At 47.2% G+C, this 15,400-nt stretch overlaps 1 protein-coding gene and 2 non-coding genes across 3 annotated transcripts in view; 2 read left to right on the top strand and 1 right to left on the bottom strand.

Annotated features, from left to right (window-relative positions):
* The window catches only part of mri (BTB/POZ domain-containing protein mrityu), a 185,022-nt gene that overhangs the window by 46,147 nt on the left and 123,475 nt on the right, over positions 1 to 15,400 (bottom strand). The gene's annotated exons all lie outside the window — the stretch shown is intronic.
* On the top strand, positions 8,980 to 9,052 carry TRNAS-CGA (transfer RNA serine (anticodon CGA)). Its single transcript has one exon. It is a non-coding gene; the product is annotated as a tRNA-Ser (tRNA).
* On the top strand, positions 9,262 to 9,334 carry TRNAS-CGA (transfer RNA serine (anticodon CGA)). Its single transcript has one exon. It is a non-coding gene; the product is annotated as a tRNA-Ser (tRNA).

Genomic DNA, 15,400 nt, shown 5'->3' with positions numbered 1-15,400 from the left:
ATAGTTGAACTAGTGGGTTTCAGCACAATTTTTTCTGAATACTGTCGCGGAGTGGAATAGTCTTCCTTCGGGTCTATGTAAATCTAAGTATTTTGAGAAGGAGCTGGAGAAATTGTTTGGCTCCTAGTATCGTTGTTTGATGACTCTGGATTTGTGTCCTGTTCACTGACTTGCGATGTTGGAGCTGATGCTTTTATAGGTTTTTTTTTGTTGTATGCCCCTCCTGCTTGGGCCAACTCTGGTTTGCAGTATACTGAAATGAATAAAATAAATCATGAGAGAGAAGTCCCCATCGTGCTGTTAGCCAAAATAAGATGATTTGACCGGACTCGCAGGGCCCACGTGAATACGTGGCGCTGTTTCTTACGAAGCACCGCTGAGCAAACATGTCTACAGGGAAGATTTCAAGCACGCGTCTTTTTTTTTTTTTTTGCGTGACTGTCTGTGTAATACTTATGGAGCCCGCGTGTATGCTGCTACGGTACGGAATGGGGGGGGGGGGAGTGATATAATTATTAAATGCTAATTCCATTTCATTTGTTGTTGTTTTTTTACACTTCCCTGCCCCATACGAACGCTGCCACTGGGATCATTCAGCCAGGCTGAAGTGTGAACAGTAAAGAATTGAATCGAACGAGTAGAATTATGTAATACAGGCCTTACACTCTCACTGAAGCCCTTCCAACCACTGCTTGGGAGCAAACTGAGCGGACAAGGCGCAGTCAGTTAGTCCGAGGAGACGGTGCGCGCAAAATGGTGACCCTACTGGTCCCCGCTTTCCACCTTTACACAAGATTATAAATCTGCGTTCATATTCAGAGTAGCACACGGTTAATAAAACTTAGAACACCGAAAAGCCCGACCAGCGCAGCTTTACGAGTTCAAAGTTAATTAAAGGCCAAATACAATTTAGGTGCGCACGCAAGACAGTACGGCTTTGGGACGTTTGGAACCCATCATTGTGCCCGGCAAATCCTTGGCGGGAGCGCGAAAGGTGCCCACACAAAAGCGTCTCCTTCGCTCCCCAAACAGCTGGAAGACGAAGGAAGGAAAGAAGCAGGGAAGGAAGGAAGGAAAGGAGGAAGGAAATAAGGAGGGAAGGAAGGAAAGAAAAAAGGAAGGAAATAAGGAGGGAAGGAAGGAAAGAAGGAGGGAAGGAAGGAAGAAAAGAAGGAGGGAAGTAAGGAAGGAAAGAAGGAGGGAAGGAAGGAAGGAAGGAAAGAAAGAAGGAAGGAAGGAAAGCAGGAGGGAAGGAAGGAAGGAAAGAAGTAGGGAAGGAAAGAAGGAAGGAAAGAAGGAGGGAAGGAAGGAAGGAAAGAAGGAAGGAAAGGAGGGAAGGAAGGAAGGCGCTCCGCACTTTTCCCGCAGTCTTCCCTAAACAGTCCGCAGCTTCTCAGCCTTCTAAGCTGCGCTTTGCCCAACGTCCCCACCACCAGGCCTCAGCTCTCCCCTGGCTCGTGGAACCGCGAAGTTCGCGGCGCACGCGTCCGCACCGGCAGCAGGCAGGGGTATAAATGGGGAAGGAGTTAGGGCACGCCACAGCTCGGCCGGCGCCTAACCGGCGGCTTAATTAAGCACCCAAACACGCAGCCGCTTTCCTAATGAGCGCCACTCGAACGCCGGTCAAGACACCTGCGCTCACACGCCCTCTTATGGAAGGAAGCCCGGACAGCGCCGCCTAGTATTGGGAAGGAAGCGCATGATGACGATGCCCTTTTTCCCCAAAGTTTTCCCGCATAGCATGCGCTTTTATTATCGCCTGGCTCGAGCATTTACCGCCTTTCTGTTGCTTTCCACAAGAATTAGGCGGCGCAAAAAAAGTCTTCACACAAAGCTGTTTTCGTAAGGGGAATAAGAATCAACGGTAGGGTACTGTGAACGCACGAAGGACAGCAAGGCTAAAAGAGCGCTAGATGAGCCAGCCGACAAGATGCCAAAATGAAAGAAACACATTCAAATCAAAGAACTCTCATACAACAAAAAAAAAGCCGATTGAAAGCTAGAAAGCGAAGGTTGTAGAGCTCAACATCATTATGACAGCTCAACAGACTTCCGCTGAGATAAAGGTACGGAATAGTATATATAGCATGCAAATTTCCGAATCTGCATTTGGTTTGTTTTATGGGGTTTAACGCCCCAAAGCGACTCGGGCTATGAGAGACGCCGTAGTGGAGGGCTCCGGAAATTTCGACCACCTGGGGTTCTCTAACGTGCACTGACATCGCACAGTACACGGACCTCTAGAATTCCTCCTCCAAAAAAATTCTAGCCGCCGCGGCCGGGATCGAACCCGCGTCTTTTGGGTCAGCAGCCGAGCACCATAACCGCTGAGCCACCGCGGCGGCGAATTTGCATTTCCAGCAGTTTCGGAATCAAATGACGCTACAGGAGAATAATATTCTCACAGAGCAGCACCATGACAACGACCCCAACATATAAGTATCGCGTATTGCAACGACTGCGGTTCTGTTACATTTTGTTTCTTAAAATGTACAAACATAGCCGAATCAATACTTTTCACCGGCTCCTTCTCCCCGCCTCCGTCCAGCGCATTCACACCTACGCGCTCAACGTTTCCTGTCTTCCCTACAACAATCTTCGTCGTTATCAGATTTTTCCTTCCTTCCCTATGTTTTCCTTGATTACCGCAGCCGCAATGCCTAAAATTTCCTATTTCTTGCGCACACAACCACCATCATTACGGTGTCTCCCAATTCATCACTCACTACTTTCTTTCCGCTTCCTCCTCTTGCCCTTTCCCTCTTCCCGCCTCATCCCAACTTTTCCAACCCCCTCTCCAACACCTCGTTTCCCTACAACCTTACTTTTGCCACTGGCCCGAGTGCCAAGTTTCATCTGCCTTCCATCCAAATTAACTCCAGCTCCTCCACTCATTTCCCTTCCCTTTCCCCATTCTTCCCGAACACCGCACTCTCGCCGCCCAAACATCCCCACTTTTACCGGCTAACGCCGACTCAAGCCAACTGCGTTAAGATTGCGCCTACACTCTCCCCCTTTTTCAAAACCCCACTTCCCCATTCTCCTTGAGCGCCCCTGTGCCGTCCGGTCCTTTATTTTATAGCCAGCTTTTCTTTCTTAGCGCCGTCCTTTCCCTACATCCTCGGGAGTTTAAATTAATCACCGGCGCGGATAGAAGAACGCGGGGATATTGCATCGCAGAGGCAGCCTTCCCTAGACCCTCGCCCCTACTCTCCCCATCCACTCTCCCAGTCGCCCGAGGCTTCCCCGTACTTTCCCCAAACTCCCCACACTCTTTCTCCTCAACATCTTTGCGGCTTCTCGGCGCCAGCCATTAAGAAGAGCGAGGACCCGCGAAGCACTTGACTCGAAGGAAGCGGGCCGAAAAGAGAGGAGCGGGCCGAAAAGAGAGGAGCGGCCGACACCACAACAACATTCCTCCACAATTTAATACATGTATATATTCGGTGGGCCCCGGGGAAGCCTTCGTCGAATGAAAAGCACGCCGCGCTCATTAAAACCCTGGCTCCTTCACACGCGATGAATACGACGTGAAAGCTCAACAGACGCCTGGCGAATCCAAACGCCTTTCATCAAAACAGCAAAATCCGTTCAGCGCGAACAACATGTGAAATCGGCAGTACGCGAACAATATCTCGATGGCGATTTGCATCCTAGGAAGCATCAACTATGGACAAACTATTATTAACTGCCTCGATGGCTTTTGGAATTTCATTTCATTTTAACACCTCGAAGACCCGGCGAGGGGTATTACACAAGGGGTGGGTAAAAATAGCACGGGCAGCAATTATTTAACGCCGCGAAAGACGACTGGTGACATTTTCGGCGAAGTTCGATGAGCACGTGATGGCTTGCGTTGTTGTTGGGTAGGTCGTTCCATTCTGCAGCAGCCCGGGGTAAAAAAAACTCAGGGGCAAAATCATTTAGGCATGCCAGCCTACACCGCTACCGTAGCCGTCACGGGCCTAACTGGACACGCCCGTTCTTTCTAGGCTCGGCAGCGACAACTTAAAACGCCCGGGGCAGCTATCTATGTGCGGCGGGGCTATTCCTACCGCTTTTTCGCCTCGGAACAAGGTGAGAAGTCTGGGAGCTTTTTTCTATAAAGCGAAATAAACAGATTTTAGGGGTGCAGTGACATTTCCGAGTGCGCCTCCAAGCCAAACACGCCTTCAAGCAGTGAATACGTACACCCTCCCACTTTTTTAACCTGAACGCGCGAGCGTCGACTGTCCGGCGCTGCGGCACCGGAAGAAGAACGAGAGGAGAAAGCGAGCGAGGGAAACGGCGCGCCCACAATTCATGCTGCTGCACTAAGGGTCGTCTGCTAGGCTATTCTGATTAATGCGACGCAACCCCTTCCCATCATCGGCTGTTAAGCATCGGCGCCCTAAGCAGCTGAGAGCAATTGTTTTTAACCGCTGCCTATATATCGTGGGTGATTCTGAAAAGAGCATACGTTTGGGGACAGCCTAGCATTCCAAAAAACCAGTTTCAATCGTTACATACAAAAAAACTGACTGAAGGGGTTCCTCGCTTGAGCCGCGTTAATTTCGCTAAAGCAAACGCTCTCGAGGCACTACCGGCAAATGCAGCCAGGGCCTGGAGTCATGCTTGGAACTCTACGCGTTTCCACCAGCCCGGAGCCACAACACACAGCAGATAGAACGCGTAACAAAATCGCAGAACTCTGCCAAAAAACTTGCTTCGCAGGGGTTGCTTCGCACGAAACGGAATAGCCGAGCAGACGACGCTAGCTACAGAGGCACGATCAGCGCGCATGCTCGTTCCCTTTCCCAATTTCCGCTGTGCTTCGGCTCGGCACCGCTGCACCGGGCAGTCGACGCTCGTGCGTTCAGGTTAAAAAAGTGGGAGGGTGTACATTACTCATTACTGCCCTGCCTGATGACAATTAACTATTTTTTGCTGCTGTGCGGAATGTGCGGCGATGGTATGGTGTGGTATGCGCGACTTTAACATCACAAGGTTGCACATGGACTATGAGCGACGGCGTTGCGGAGAGCCCCGGATTGATTGAAAACACCTGAGGTTCTTGAACATGCGCTGGCATCGCACAGATCAGGGTAATTCGGTCTTCGAACCCCAGTCCCTATAGTTACACCCAAAGCGCCCATCCTTACTAACAACGACACACACCAACGCCGGCTGGTGGCAGCTTCTAAGCTCTCTAGTAGAAGGCATGAATCAAATGAGAGTAATGACAATAATTAACGAACGCCTAAACTGTGCCACGAAAAAAATCAGCCCCGGAGCAGCCGCCCAATACTCAAATGGCGAACAGGGCGCACTCCTAACTATATTTGTGAGATTATCATTCACCTCCTGAACACTAAGCTCATCGTCCTTCATTAAAGCGGAATATATCTGTTCTCCAGCGAGATCCTGAAATCCTGTACTTTCGAATCTACCGCTAGGTCATTGATGTGCTCTTTTCTTAACAGTTTTCACTGTACCTGATCAAACATATAGGATAATTCGAGACCTAGATTTCTAGAGGCAACTGCAAAAACTAGTAAAGGAAAAGCACAAGCTTGAAAAGAACAGAACCTTTTTTCGGAATCCCCGACCCTCTACGATATTAACGATCTGAAAAATTTCGGCATGCAATTAAATCTAGGTGAAGTTGTTCAGTGAGCTTATTTAGGAGCACACCATTCGACGCCGATTGTCCAGTATACCCCCGTCAAATGAAAAAAAAAAATTGCTTCCAGTTCAGAATACTGGAATTTTAAAGCACTCCCATCATTACCTACCACAGACCCCAGGGCTCAAGTAAGCTCCTTAATCTCAAATATTGCGGATTTAACAAAACAAGACTTATTTCCCTGTAAAAAGGCAGTCATGTTTTCCATAAAAACTTTGCTGGCGATACACATCGGTTATCTATCACAGACACACTTCAAGTCATTCCTGCTCCCCGGTCACTTCCCAGTAACGTTTTCGACGAATTTGTAAAAGCTTCCACACCGCTTCCGAAAAGTTACATCTCGTTAAACTTAGTAAACAAAGCCTACACAATCAGCTACTGGATTAACATGGATGATCTCTCAGCAATTTTTCGCAGCCTGTGCCCGCTACTAACTTAGCACTAAGTATAATCGATTGAGGCGTATCGATAGGGTTGTTTCAGGCGCTTGGATATATCCTATCTTCGTTACTGCCTTCCCGATTGAACACGCCGATCGCTGATCAGCACTGCTCTCGCGCAGACCCCAGTAGTTAGCGCGTTCCACTACTGAACCCGAGTAGTAGTGTCCAGTATCGGCCGCGGAGGCCACGTTTCCATAGAGTCGAAGCCGTAAAGCCGCCCCAGTGCTGTGCAAAGTCAGCTCACGTTGAATAATGCCAGGTGGCTGAATTTAATCCGGAACCCCTTCCCGGTATGGCGCCAATTTCTGTTCTTTCTTTTCCTACCTTTTTTAGTTCTTTCATCCCATCAGCACGAACCAGGTGTTCAAGATAAAAATTACTATGACTTTAATTTCCCGATAAGTAGTTATAATTATCATATCACTAAGCGCTAGTTATGTGTGCTCGTCCACAACGCTAAGGTAATTTCCTTTATCATGCCCTCCGAAACGCTGTACTTTGCGTTTCGTTGTTAACACTGCATATTCGAAACTGCTAAAAGACGAGCTTTTCGCTGCAGTGAGAAAAACCAAAGAAAGTCCTCCCACCCAATGCCTCTTGCTTTGCAAGTCCAATAACAAAAAGAATTCAGGCTCAAATGCTGTCACCCTCCAAGACGCCTAACGCCGCATATTTGAGCTATAACAGCCCGGACCGAGAGAACACATCGGGAACAGAAAAGAAGAAAAAAATAAGAAATAACGAAATGGAGGTAAAGATATTGCAGTAAGTTCGCGTTATTAGCCAAAAATGCGTAGCCTGCTGCGTGGTAACACCCCCCTTCCCCCCCCCCCCCCCTCCCGCTCAATCATCGGATGTGCAGACAGGTCAGGGGGGTGTTTTAATTTTTTTGAGGCTGCTCAATCAACGAACTTATCAGCTCCAGTACGCCTTATGGAGCACGCATCGCTCACAAAGAACACGGAGATGCGAAGATTAGTTTACTTCCCGCCACTACGCTTCTTTTTAATCACCTAACGTTTCACAAAGCCTCTGCCTTGCGGCGCGACTAACAAACCGAAGTCGCTGGAGGAGACGGAAACTCCCATTAGCGTGATGAGGCATCCATGCGATAAGATGAGCGGACAAGACAAGCTATTCCAATGAGGCTCCAAATTATGAGCCACATCGAATATACACCTTACTCTCTTCTTTCCTCCGACGGGAACAGATACGATGCCAATACGGACCTCCATGGGGAACTATTTGACGACTAGCCATTATCGAGACTGCTTCACAGTTATTGTTGGGCATTAAAATTTCTGACACTGATGGCAGCTGCATCGAAAATGGAAAAGGACGGAAAGGCCTAGCGACCTGGTACATCCCAAGAATATAAAACAAGCATCAAAGTTGTTTTCGTAAACGGCTGAACGGGCACCTAGCTCTAACTCTTTCCTGATAAGCATGCCGACAATGTGTGGTATGCCATCGAGGAAGCATGTGACGAAAAGCCATGTAATGTTCACAGCATGAACGACGGTAGTACTCAGGCAAAATGCTGCATTTATGAGAACTGTGCAGTATCGACCACGAATATAGAGACCCTCTGGTTTACGAACAAACGTCACGAGGACGTCTATCAAAAAGCTACCGCACTTTGATCAGCGACGTTCATACATTCGAGACAGCTGAATTCCTAGTTCTGCGAACTTTTATCGACTTCGGAAGTTAATGTCCCGCATGCGGTTAGCAAAGTCCAGCAAAAACCTCCACATCGGCAAACCATATTTGGCTGATACGTAGAGACCTTGTAAGTGGTTTGCAGGTATCGACTGAGCCCAAGCCACATTTTCAGTGTTTTCGACCACCCCGACCACCTATTCTAAAAAAGAAAGAAACGGGGCGTTCTACAAACCCTGCCTTGGTGCTTTTATCTGCAAACGACGAAGTACTGTTTTAAAATAACAACCCGCACACGTAACAAGAAACTAAGTACTTGGCTTATATCTTCCCGACCATTAATGACCAAGCACACGCACCGCTCGCACTAAGTTAATGACTCCCGGTAGCTCATTACGGCACAGGAGCAAAGCGCGGGGGGGGGGGGAAGCGAGCCTAATCGCTCTCAAGTTCTCTACGACCATTTGGGCGATCTAGAAGTGCGCACCTAAACCAGCGCAAAAAAAAAAAAAACGGTGACGGAAGGTATGTGTTGCGACATGATTAAACTCCGATGTTTACGGAAAAAGACGTTGGCAAGCAATCAAACTAAATAACGAGAAGGCAAGGATGGGAACAAGTGGGGCTCGTTTTCACATCCATATACAGGAAGCCAACAGACACCGAAACCAAGGGAAGCGTAAGGGAATGTTTCTACCTTTTTTCTTATTAATTTACGGTGTTAGTACATTGGGTAACTAATAGCATAACTATTTCATACCTGAAAGATAACTGATCGGAAGGTAGAAGAACCACATGCTGCGGGTGGGATCCGAACCCACAGCGTCCGAATTTCGCGTATTCACGCACTGTCATTGCTATTTATTCTAGTTACGAATCAATTCCCTTCGAGAGTTTTAAATAATTCCACTAACGCTTTCCCATATACCAACGCCCCAAAAGAATCAGATAAAAAAGGTACAAACACTCGCCAATGCTTTCTTTGGGTGCGGTAAGTGTTCGCTTCTTTTCTTAGTATGTACCTTACGCTGGTCTGGCCATTTAACGAAGCTTCGGTTCTATCGCTAGATCACGTTCCACATAACACTCGCGGTAGTGCAGACCGCACTACGTCCGCCGCTGTGGACGAGGGTGGCACTGGTCAACACTCTCAAGGTTCGGTTACAGGCAACACAAATAACCCGGAAAGTAGAAGACTGAACAGCCGCCGCCGTAGCTCAGTTGGTAGAGAACCGGACGCGAAATTCGGAGGTCGTGGGTTCGAATGCCACTGGCGGCATGTGGTTTTCCCTTCTGCTTCCTAATCAATTGTCTTCAGGTATAGAATGCATACTCTTAATCTCTCATGAACAAAAATTAATGAGAAAACTAAACATACAAACATATTCCCTTATCATTTTCTTGGTTTCGAGGGTGGCACTGGTCAACACTCTCAAGGTTCGGTTACAGGCAACACAAATAACCCGGAAAGTAGAAGACTGAACAGCCGCCGCCGTAGCTCAGTTGGTAGAGAACCGGACGCGAAATTCGGAGGTCGTGGGTTCGAATGCCACTGGCGGCATGTGGTTTTCCCTTCTGCTTCCTAATCAATTGTCTTTCAGGTATAGAATGCATACTCTTAATCTCTCATGAACAAAAATTAATGAGAAAACTAAACATACAAACATATTCCCTTATCATTTTCTTGGTTTCGAGGGTGGCACTGGTCAACACTCTCAAGGTTCGGTTACAGGCAACACAAATAACCCGGAAAGTAGAAGACTGAACAGCCGCCGCCGTAGCTCAGTTGGTAGAGAACCAAACGCGAAATTCGGAGGTCGTGGGTTCGAATGCCACTGGCGGCATGTGGTTTTCGCTTCTGCTTCCTAATCAATTGTCTTTCAGGTATAGAATGCATAATCTTAACCTCTCATGAACAAAAATTAATGAGAAAACAAACATAGAAACATATTCCCTTACCATTTTCTTGGTTTCGGTTAATGTTGGTTTCCTTCACATGTATAACAAGAAAGAAGTGCCACAGACACACTGGAAACGCGGTAAATGTGGCTCAAATACCTATTCGTGCCCGTAGGCGTGAACGCCATCCTGGATAAGCGTATCGACTTTCCCATTCATCCCACGTACAATCATGTGCAATTCTATTACTGTCGCTTACACCGGGTGATCCGGTAGAAAGTTTCTTGCTTGCGAGGAAGTCGGGACGAGTGTACGATGAGCACTAAACGTACGCCTTGACTCACCATTCTAGTGCCAGATTTGAGTGTGCCGTACTCGACCCTACCACCTTTCGGGCATGGTCGGTTGCTGCTGCTTGTAGATTTCCTTCCCGCCAGAAACTGCCAATAACGCAATCCGTACGAACTGCAGTTCATAGGGCGCTACTGAATGCTGTGAAAAAGGGCTGCCAGCTCGCAACGCAAATATTACGAACAAAGCGCGAGAAGTTCTTGCTGTCACAAACAATGAGTCCCCGCGATATTTTTTTTGTGTTTGTTTTTCAAACGCGTCTTTTGTCCTGTTTTCACTACAACAAACCACTTTGCTGCACCCACACTGAGCACAAGTTGGTTTGGTTAGGTTTATTAGGGTTTAACGTCCCAAAGCGACTAAGGCTATGAGAGACGCCGTAGTGGAGGGCTCCGGAAATCTCGACCACCTGGGGTTCTTTAACGTGCACTGACATCGCACAGTACTCGGGCCTCTAGAATTTAGCCTCCATCGAAATTCGGCCACCGCGGCCGGGATCGAACCCGCGTCTTTCGGGCCAGCAGCCGAGCACCGTAACCACTGAGCCACCGCGGCGGGTCACACTGAGCACAAGTAACTACAACGCTCTCTTACCACCATTCTTGGCACACTCGGGAACTAAAAAAGATAGAAGAAAACCCATGGTTGTTTCAGATAGAGGAGGAAGAAATAACCCAGAAGCCAAGATTGATGACTGTAGATTAATTAGTTAATGAATTATAGGCAGAACTGTCGAAATTATGTCGAAACAGCGCGGACGTCGTTATAGCCACGGGAACGGTGTGACGTCACATCCACCGGAAGTCGTCACGGCATAGTGAAGATTGTCACAGAATGGTCGGAAAAACGCCGGATTTGTGTCAAATTGGTTGAAACAATCTGTAATTAAGCGCAATTTACAGTTAAGATCCCCGAAAGATGTATAACTTGGGTATCGATATTGTCGCGGGAACAGTGTGACGTCACACCCATGGGAAGTCGTCACGGCATACTATGTGTCCTCAGCTTTCTCCTCTCAACGGTTTAGTTGCCAAAGTGTCCTCCCAACTTTTTTTACGAAGCAGACAAGTACACAAGGCATTATAATTCCTAAGACAACCATTGCCCATATACACACGCACGTACAGGTTTTGTCAAAAGTTTACAGCGCAGGAAGTTTGATTCTAAACCGTGTAGTGGGGTCCCTCTCGCATTCGTGGAAGTCGTACTCTTTGGAGGAGGGCAGGACCAAAATTGCTACCTCCGGGAGATCTGGATCACTAAGGAAGCATTACAAGCTATACGGTCTGGCTCAGAAGTAAAACACCCGAGTCTCTAAACTCTCGACAAAGGGGGGCACAGCAAAAAAGACGGCGATTAAAACAGAAGCGCTACAGTGAAGCTGCTTAACTCTCGGGCTCCCATCAACGACGGTGCACTGAACAAAGAACAACGCATCCTTTCACTAATAGTAATACCTGTACGAGGACGTGCCGGCCCACGAACTTACAGAATGAAAGAGTGAAAGAGGTGCCCCCACCCCCCCCCCCCCCCCCCCAAAAAAAAAAAAAGACTCGAAAGAGGGACAGCCAGGCAGGCAGCCCAGACATGGACGCCTGAGCGGACAATCCAATCTCTGACGCACCCGTCGCGCTGGCGCGGTTTCCACACCCCGGTGGGCGCCAGGAGACGGGCCATCGTCCTTCCTCTCTCCCCCTCCCCCCATTCCCCGGCACCGCCATCCTCCTCCTCCTCCTCTACGCGCAGGCTGCATCGCCGGACGTTGGCCCTCAAACAACGAGCGGCTCTCACTGATCCCTGTGACGCACGCAACGGCTCGCCTCTTCTCACCCACGCTGCGCGGAGTCCCCAAAAATAGTCCTTTTAAAATTTCCTCGCGTTTCCCCAACACTCCACGTCCACAAGGAGGCGCCACCGCGTTTGCTCGCACCGGTGTAGATGAAAAGAAATGGGTTTGGTTTGGTTTGGTTTGGTTTATGGGGTTTAACGTCCCAAAGCGGCTCAGGCTATGAGGGACGCCGTAGTGGAGGGCTCCGGAAATTTCGACCACCTGGGGTTCTTTAACGTGCACTGACATCGCACAGTACACGGGCCTCTAGAATTTCTCCTCCAAAGAGATTCAACGATTCAATAACAAAACAGCTTCCGTACAGTGCAACGCGGACACGGCAGAATCTCGTCAATTCGAACACCACGTAACAAATAATTTTCAGTTTCCTTCGCCTTAGAATTACCGAGAAGAGAACATATCACCAATAAGACAGCGTACAACAACAGCAACTAATTTTCAGCCTCTTTCGAGTTAGAATTATACCGGGTGTTTTATTTTTAACTGTTTAGAGATCGTTTTTTATTAACCCTGCGAGAGATACGTCGGTAGGGTCTGTGCAGGTGGATTTTACAGCAGGGCGGACATTATTGTGTATGTGACAAGGCTCAGCGATTAAAAGATTAACTAACTATAATTAACTGACGAAATTTTGCCTTTTCATTTTAGGGGCCCCATTATATTAAGAAACTGAAGGCCGTCAACATAAAAGCTGAGTCCGCTTTTCAGATTTTTTTTTTTTTGTCGGCAACGCCGTTCGAGATATTTAACGCCAAAATACGCATATTCTAGCTCGCAAAGATGGCTTCCCGCAATGCACATTTTTAAAATTGCGACGCTCGTGTTTTTAATAGAGCAAATACGAAAGCCAGTTGCCTATTTCATTATGTAGAAACAATTAACTGGATGTCCGCGACAATACTACACCCAGTGACGCCATCTTAAAAGGGTGAATTGCGGGAAGCAAGCTTTACGAGCTAAAAAATCAGTATTTTGACATTAAGTACTTCGAACTGCACTGCCGATAAAGAAAGTTTAGAAACTGGACTGAGCTTCTATGTTGACCACCTTGAATTTCCTAATATAAGTTGGCCCTTGAAATCAAAAGTAAAAAAGGTAATTAGTTAATTTTAGTTAATTGTTTACTCATTCAGCTCTATCATTAAGCGATGCCCACCCTGCTGTACAGATCGCACCGACGTATCTTTCGCGGGGTTCAAAAAAAACGATCTGTAAACAGTAAAAAGAACACCCGCTGTACAGAAGTGAACATACCAGGTAAATGTAAACCCAGCTAAATGTAACCAAGGTTTTAAAAAACACGGGGTGTCCCAACCGTCTGAAACCAAATGAGGGTTGTTCAGAGTCGCGTGACCTAGTCTGCAGTATTTTTTTCGTTCTTCAAGGTTGACTCATCAGTTCAGCTTAATTAACTAACTTTTTAATTATTTACTTGAGGAACAAAGTGTCAATGGAAAAGCTGTAGACCGCTTTGAGAAACAGCTTACTGAGACCTTTGCAGCAAAATAATATTTACGTAAAGTAGTTTCTTACCGTCCTTTAACCACAATCCGCACAATAAGAAAAAGCTTCCACATGACAACTGTGCCACTTCAACATCCCAAGACGCGCCTTAAAGAATAAAATCCGTTTTTTCTGAACTCCTCTCCTCGATGAGACTTTGGGTGCACATTTGGGCAGAGAAGTGAGCGAGCAGCTGGTCACGTGACAACTTCCTTTTAAGGCCAATAAATGAAGCCAAGTAAATCGTAACTTGACGGAAACAGCACTACTAGCGGTTTTTCGAGGTGATCTAAGACTTTTGCATTGACACTTTCTTCCTGAAGTCAATAATTAAAAAGTTAGCTAATTAAGCTTAACTAATTAATTAACTTTGAAGAGCGAAAAAAATACAAGACTAGGCCACGCGACTATGAACAACCCTGCGTTGGTTTCACTGGACTAGGACACATCGCCTTTTTTAAAAGTTTGATTACTTTTAGCTGGGACACCCGGTATAACCGACAGGATTCCGTAAAAAAAAAAAAAAAAGCCACGTGCTCTGCACTGCGCGCTCACCGGCGACTGGCTGAAACAGCCGTTCCGTATACAATCTGGTAAGCAAAGGTTTGCTTTTTTATTTCAGTTCAGCGTGCGTATTACGCATCGACGCAAGACCTGCGTACCTAGCATAGGCATGACCGTTTCGAGCAGGTCGGGGTCGCTTCGCATCACAGCAAATTCGTCGTTGCCAGCGCGTTCTTCCCTACACACTACAGTTGCCTATACCGGGTGTCCCAGCTAAATGTAACCAAACTTTTAAAAAAGGCGAAGTGTCCTAGTCCAGTGAAACCAACTTAGGGTTATTCATAGTCGCGTGGCCTAGTCTTGAGTTTATTTTTCGCTCTTCAAAGTTGATTAATTAGTTAAGTTTAATTAGCTAACTTTTTAATTATTGACTTCAGGAAGAAAGTGTCAATGCAAAAGTTTTAGATCATCTCGAAAAACCGCTAGTAGTGCTGTTTCCGTCAAGTTACGATTTACGTAGCTTCATTTATTGGCCTTAAAAGGAAGTTGTCACGTGACCAGCTGCTCGCTTACTTCTCTGCCCCAATGTGCACCCAAAGTCTCATCGAGGAGAGGACTTCAGAAAAAACGGATTTTATTCTTTAAGGCGCGTCGTGGGTCGTTGAAGTGGCACAGTTGTCATGTGGAAGCTTTTTCTTATTGTGCGGATTGTGGTTAAAGGCCGCTAAAATACTACTTTACGTAAATATTATTTTGCTGCAAAGGTCTCAGTAAGCTGTTTCTCAAAGCGGTCTACAGCTTTTCCATTGACACTTTGTTCCTCAAGTAAATAATTAAAAAGTTAGTTAATTAAGCTGAACTAATTAGTCAACCTTGAAGAACGAAAAAAATACTGCAGACTAGGTCACGCGACTCTAAACAACCCTCACTTGGTTTCAGACGGCTAGGACACCTCGTGTTCTTTAAAAGCTTGGTTACATTTAGCTGGGACACCCGGTATATCGCCGACAGGGATACCCCACAGAGGGAATGGTCCTCTTTACGTCTCACAACGCGAAAACTGAAGGACGACAACTGGCCAAAATCATTTCCCGCAGGGGAGCGCTGCCAGCGAGCTAGTTAGAGACCCACGTTAACGCAATAATTGCCGGACCAATACATGCATCGATTTAAGCAGAGGCCCCGGTAAAAAAAAAAAATCGCGAATAAGAAAGGGGCAGAGGAAACTCTACAATTACACGCCGGATGAGCCGACTCCTCGATGGGTCGGGGTCTGGCAGACTAAGCAGCGAGTTTCAACGAACTGGGACCCTCTCTTCGGACCAGTAAGCGACGAGTGCTAATGGGCTGCAATACCCTAGAGACACTCAAGTTTTTTCCCATAGAACACGCGGCACGGAGCGTATGCAATTAGTCGCGGTAGTCTATTCGTCACGGCAAAACACAAAAGACCGCCGGTTTCGTACGGTCGTGGCCGCCCGGTTACTCGCCGATATGAAACTAAACGCAAACGCGATATGG

The sequence above is a fragment of the Amblyomma mixtum genome, chromosome 9, assembly GCF_055824585.1.
Source record: "Amblyomma mixtum isolate Tamu chromosome 9, ASM5582458v1, whole genome shotgun sequence".
Lineage (NCBI taxonomy): Eukaryota > Metazoa > Arthropoda > Arachnida > Ixodida > Ixodidae > Amblyomma > Amblyomma mixtum.
The sequence above is the reverse complement of the archived record's forward strand: the minus strand, read 5'-3'. Positions and strand labels throughout refer to the sequence as shown.